The sequence below is a fragment of the Lactuca virosa genome, chromosome 5 (assembly GCF_052849685.1).
Source record: "Lactuca virosa cultivar CGN04683 chromosome 5, Lactuca_virosa_CGN04683_v6, whole genome shotgun sequence".
Lineage (NCBI taxonomy): Eukaryota > Viridiplantae > Streptophyta > Magnoliopsida > Asterales > Asteraceae > Lactuca > Lactuca virosa.
In genome coordinates this window covers 234,089,853-234,096,159 of record NC_136430.1, presented here as the reverse complement: position 1 = coordinate 234,096,159, position 6,307 = coordinate 234,089,853, and the positions used below count along the sequence as shown (strand labels likewise).

Below are 6,307 nucleotides of genomic sequence, written 5' to 3'. Positions count from 1 at the left end.
GTACTATGTGGCATAATTGAACTATATAAGTAGATAAATTTGTATCCCCATTTTTAGGGGGTAAATTAACTTTAATGGAAGTATTTTGTTGTTGACAGTGGTGTAGGTAAGTGGTGTGTGGCTGTTGTCCAAGATCCCTAAAAAACATAAGATATAAATAAAAAGGATCAAAAAAGTGCAGAACAGATATATCTTTGACAGTAACCAACTGAGAAAAGCAGAAATGAACCACAAGAATCAGATAAAAGCTGCCCAAATAAATATATTCAAATTAATTTATATATTCCCCCACCCAAGACCCATGCATGCATGTGTGTGACACCTATGGGTTTTTTGTACCTTCTTGTGATGCACAAATAGTTGTAGTAGTAGCATGTCCTATTTGGCAGTGTTATATGTGCAAGTGACTGAGAAAGAGAGAGAGAGAGAGAGTACAATTGACAACCAAGTATATTCTGATTTGTGAAAGATTAATGGTGTGGATGAGATGATTGTGAGGGTGGGAGAAATCTGGGTGTGGGTGGTGGAAAGTGTTGTTGCTGCTCTAATCTATCTTCTTTTCCTACAACTGGATAGAATCATAAACACACTTCATGATCCTCTTGTGGGTCATAAATAGACAGATTGGCTACATGGGTCCCACTACCTCACATGTCCAGCCAGCCCCTTTTGAGAATTGAATACCCCTAACACATATTCTTTCATTCTTTACTCAGTACCCATACCATCTCCTTTCCCTATTTATTCAAATCAGGTAACCAAAAGGAAAAAAAAAGTAAGAGAAAGAGAATACACACAGTTTAATTAAGTTGTTTTGAGTTGTGACAGTTGAAAGATGGAAGTTGTTGAAGATGATTTGTTCTTTGCAGACTTGAGTAAGAGGATCTCGCTTCTGATCATGGATGATGATGAAGACCCTACTCTTCACTGTCCTCCTGTTTCGTTCCAGGTCTCTCTCTCTCTCTCTCTCTCTCTCTCTCTCTCTCTCTCTCTCTCTCTCTCTCTCTCTCTCTCTCTCTCTCTCATCAAATAAAGATTGATTACTGAAAGAAACACTGTCAAGTTCCAATTATTAGGGCGACCCCTAATGTTTCTTTTCTTTTATTCACACCTTCCTATTTTGTGTTGTACGTAGGTTATCTCTCAAACAATCCATCCCATCCATAACCAAATACCAAGTTTTCATGAGCAAAATGGTAGAAGAGAAATAAAAGGAACGGGAGTGTTTATCCCACGATCATCAACAAATCCAAGGAGAAGTAAGCAATCAAGATCCAAGTCATCCAACACAAGGGTTCAAAGTCAAAGGCATGTTGATAATTCAAGTGGACACTTTCCTCATGAACCCTACCACAATCACACTACCACTAACAATTGTTACAATTCCTTGAATCACAAAAGATGCTACTGATATCAATATATATCAATTAGCTAGCTAAATAAGCCTTTATATACAACTGGATGTATAACCTCAATTCATCGAATATGTAAGTGTGTATTTACTTTGTTGCATCTATTTTTTATGGAAAAGATGAGTGATTTTTGTGGGTATTGAATAGAGATCATATAATTTAAGTCTATTTAGTTGAAAAAAGAAGAAGCTTTTGACGTATTGCAAGCCAAAGTTATTTAAAATTTGGCTCTTGAAAAGGAACATTGCTAGTAATTAACGAGCTTTGTGTGGAGAGGTTCCACCTAGCTAAAGGAATTTGCGCAACGCGTTATGTCGTGGAATTTTGTCAACGATTTGTACTTGATATTGATTCTAAAAGTCTTGTAACCCCCTAATTAATATATTATTGCATTAGTTTTTATTTACGAGTGACTTATCTTTTCTAATATCAGCAAGTTTTCGTCTCTTTATCTCGAATATTTGTTACTTATTATATTCTTATTGTCCTTTGAAAATGGTTGTAAAACTTTTGAATCTTAGTTATCGTAAGATATCCTATGTATAAGGAACATAATATTAAAGAACTCAGTCTCATTCAGTTATATCTAAAACACTTTACCCTTGGTATAGAATTAAATTCGTCCTAATCGAGTTATAAAATTTATAATTTTCAAATTAAAATTACATCCAATTCCACAAATTCCTTATCGATTTCTCATGGGCCAATACGTTGAAGTGACAAGTGACACCTGCTCGGCCGCATATATTATATTTTGTTTTTAAATATATTTGCATTGAATATGCAAAAGACATATAGTTATGTAAGTATATATGATATACAAACGAGATCGTTATCCGATTTGTCTTTTTACTACATCTGTGTATCTTTAAAGAAGAAACTTATTAATTCAAATTATAAAAGATGTATCATGGGAATGGAACAATCCTAGCGACTGCCATGTGCAATGTGGGTCACAGTCCCCGTCACGTGCTTTGCCAAATCAAGGTCGGATAGGTACAGACATCACAAATGGGTATTTGTAGGCAATCTAATCCATACTTGATATATAACTCTTTTATAGTTATATTATAGTTATAAATTTAAAATATTATACTATATATTAATTAAAAACAAACTTACGAATAGTAAATTTTATGCATTTCATATTTTTGCCACAAATACTTTTAATATTAGCACAATTATTATTTCTTATGATTTTGTAATTTACTTTATGCATTTCATATTTTTATCACAAATATTTTTAATATTGACACAACTAGTCCTTATAATTTTGGTATTTAGAGTAAAGGTCAGATTTTTTTTTTTTATAGAAATAATCTTTATATTTGACATTTTTGTATGTTGGCAGATTTTTACCTCTGTATAAAAAACAAATTATAAAAATTATCCCATAATTAATAAAAGAAACTCATTGTGCATTTATTTTTAATAAAATGGTCTATGTGTTGAATAAAATTATTAAAATAACTCGTATCTAATAGAAAATTTGTATATTACTCCCCTCCACCCATTAATGTATTGCTATGTTTCGTCTCTGTATATATATTTTTTGTTTTCACACTTTGGCCAAATGAGTATTGTATATTTACAAGTTTGCTCCTTCACTTTCGTAGTTAAACAATTTCGACCGCACTTGTGTCTCCACAAAAAAGAGATTGGGAAATTTCTAGTTTATAATATATGATATTAAAAATAATCATATACGCAGTAAAAAATATTTTTAATATTAAATTGACATTAGATATTATAATTATTTTAAAATATATAATTAAGTAGATGTTTATTAAAATCATATAGCATGAATCATTTCTATTTATGGGTTGCACACAAATATAATAAGGCAATTTCGATATGTACCCCTCCCCCCTCTGTACCCCTCTAAATATGAGTGTAATAGTGCTTATCAAGGTTGTCAAGATCATAATCCTACATATGATCATTTTTTGGTTTGTAAGATCGGGATTGGGATCCTAAGATCCTACAAAATGAAACAAAATTTTAATACATGAAAAATATTTTAAACATTCAATTTTTTGTTCAAAAGTTATAAAAACTTCAAAATATTAGTCATAAGTCACAACATAAAATGATAAACGGTAACTTGGTAAACGGGTAAAAGATATAAAGTGCTAAAATGATTTCATTTGCAAAAAAAAAAAAAAAAAAAAAAAAATCAAGGAAAGGTAGGATCGGATCGGATCCCGATTCTACGATCCTACATACGATCTTAAGATCCTACCTGCGATCCTACCTCAAATACGACCCGTTTACGATCCGGATCGTTTTTCATACCTAGGATCGTAGCATCGTAAGATCCTACGATCAGGATCGCGATTTTGACAACCATAGTGCTTATGCACCCCCTGATGTGACATTATATGTGAGTGAAACGGGGTACTTATGGCACAACCCTATAATAAAACTATATCTTCTTTTGTTACAATTTAATCTATCAATCTTTATTAATGTCATATATATATATATATATATATATATATATATATATATATATATATATATATATATATATATATATATATACACTTTAATAAATAGAGATTTTTTTGTCACATGTCATATATAATTATTCATTTTCCCACATGTCATTTTGTAGTTATTTTAAATTATTTTTTTTCCACGTGTTATTTTATGGTTTTTTCTATTCTATTAAACTCTAAAAAGTAATTAAATGCAATAATTACAATAAATCTAAAAATAAATTGATATCAATTTCATTAAGGGACTTACCTTTTAATTTCAAACTTTCTAAATTAAAGCCTTATTAGTTTTCTTTGTTTATTTATATAAATTATTTGTTGAAATTTAAAAGAGAAAAAATACATCAATTTTAATAATTCAATATTTTTCTTATTTTTCTTAAAAAATTAATCTTTTAAAATATTTAGACCTTCATATTGAGTTTTTTTTTAAATAAACTAATGTAATACATGAGTAATATATATATATATATATATATATATATATATATATATATATATATATATATATATATATGTCTCTTGGTTTTGGATACTCTTATTATTTTTATATATTTAAAACATTTAAAATTATACTTTAGTTAATTGTTTATAAAATGAAAAGATATATATATATATATATATATATATATATATATATATATATATATATATATATATATATATATATATATATAAAAAGGGTGAGAGGGTTTGTAAGTGATATTTAGATGATTCTTCATAATCAAGTTTATATAGTTTTTTAAATCTTTTTTTTCGGTATCAAAGTGTTTTAAAGATACGACTCTATCTCATAAGAAGTTTTAAAATTGTTACATTTAAATCTATAAATAGATTGAGTGTTACAATGTAACGCCTGAAGATTCATGTTAGTCAATTAAAAAAGAATAAGCTATAAAAATGACTTTTTCATAGAAGATTATTAAGATAAATAATCTTACCCAAAGTTAGAATATATGTCACAAGGATTCCTTACATGTAAAGAACTCTAAAATCCGAATTCTTATGAAGAAGTTATGCTTCTTTGAAGTTTTGCGATTAAATCGACACGGCTCTGCCGATCGTAAAAAGTGGATTTTTGATAGATTGCTTATTAGCCTAAGTAATCTAAACAAAAGTCTTAGTAGTCGTACAACCGAGAACGTGCATATCGAGAACGTCCAAATATGACTTCGTGAGGGGAAGTTATGATTTGTCGTAGTTACAGCGGAATAGTGCGGGCACGGAAATCGAAATTCAAATTGGTTCATTGTTGGCCGAAACAATCAAACGAGAATGGAAGATCTCGTAAATATGAACCTATCGAAATAAAGACAGTCGAGAAAGGAGTTCATATGAAAGAGTTATAAATTTCGCACAAACTTTAACTTTAACAGTCTAAACCGATTTAAATATGAATTTTAGTTAGGGCAAGAATTAGCTGATGGGACCTTAATGAAAGTTGTAGATATCATTGAGAGGACTACATGGATATAAAGAATGTAGAAAACGAAGCTTATATGGGAAAATTATAGCCATCCGAAGATCTGCGAGAAACCGCCTATGCTGATGACATGGCACCACCTGGTGGAGCCATGTGGCATGTAGACATGATGACTTGGCACCATAAGGTTGTGACAAGTGGCACCATAATAAGCTAACACGTGGCATGTTCTAGAAGAAGTGGAGGTGGGCCAAGGAAGATCGAACACGCAACATCGACTGGGAGGGGCTAACACGACAAAAGGGCGCGACACGGCTCTTGTCTGTGCGCGGAGAACCTTTGCCAACCTATATATATTCCCCTTCTGATTTTAGCTCATTTCCACCTAAAATCTTCCTAAACTCTCTCAAAACCTCTCTGTTTTCTTAGGTTCGATTTTATAATAGTTTTTTAGGATATTTTAATGTAAACACTTGAGATCTAGGAGCTCGATGAGAAGAAGTATTCGGGTCGAGATTCTGTCTGTGTAATTTCTCAGTTTTTGCTTAAATCTTTGTAAGTAAACTTATATTTATGTTCATAATCGTTATTATGAACCTATAAATAAGATTTATCAATGATTCGCAGTCATTATACTGATTGATCTACTTACAAGAGTAATTCCTAGGCTGGATTTAGTGAGGTGTTTAAAGTAGGATTTCCAGAACAGTTTACTGTGCATATCAAACAGACCCTACCTCAGATATTATCCTACCTGGTTATTCCTTACTTGCTAGATCTTGATATAGAGATTGGGATTATTGAGGAATCTAAACTATCATTAGTCACCAAGAGTATTAGACTAAGACTTAGTAATCATTATACTAGGTCACGTCAAAGGAAAATTTAAAGTGCTAAGCCGAGGTTCTGCCTAAATTCCAAGGCATTCATTTTATCAAGTGAGTGCATAGTTACTTTCAATTTACACCAAG

At 30.8% G+C, this 6,307-nt stretch overlaps 1 long non-coding RNA gene across 1 annotated transcript; it reads left to right on the top strand.

Annotated features, from left to right (window-relative positions):
• Positions 1-781: 781 nt before the first annotated feature.
• LOC145113259 (uncharacterized) lies at positions 782-1,551 on the top strand. Its single transcript, XR_013710753.1, has 2 exons — positions 782-949; positions 1,136-1,551. It is a non-coding gene; the product is annotated as an uncharacterized LOC145113259 (long non-coding RNA).
• Positions 1,552-6,307: the final 4,756 nt, after the last annotated feature.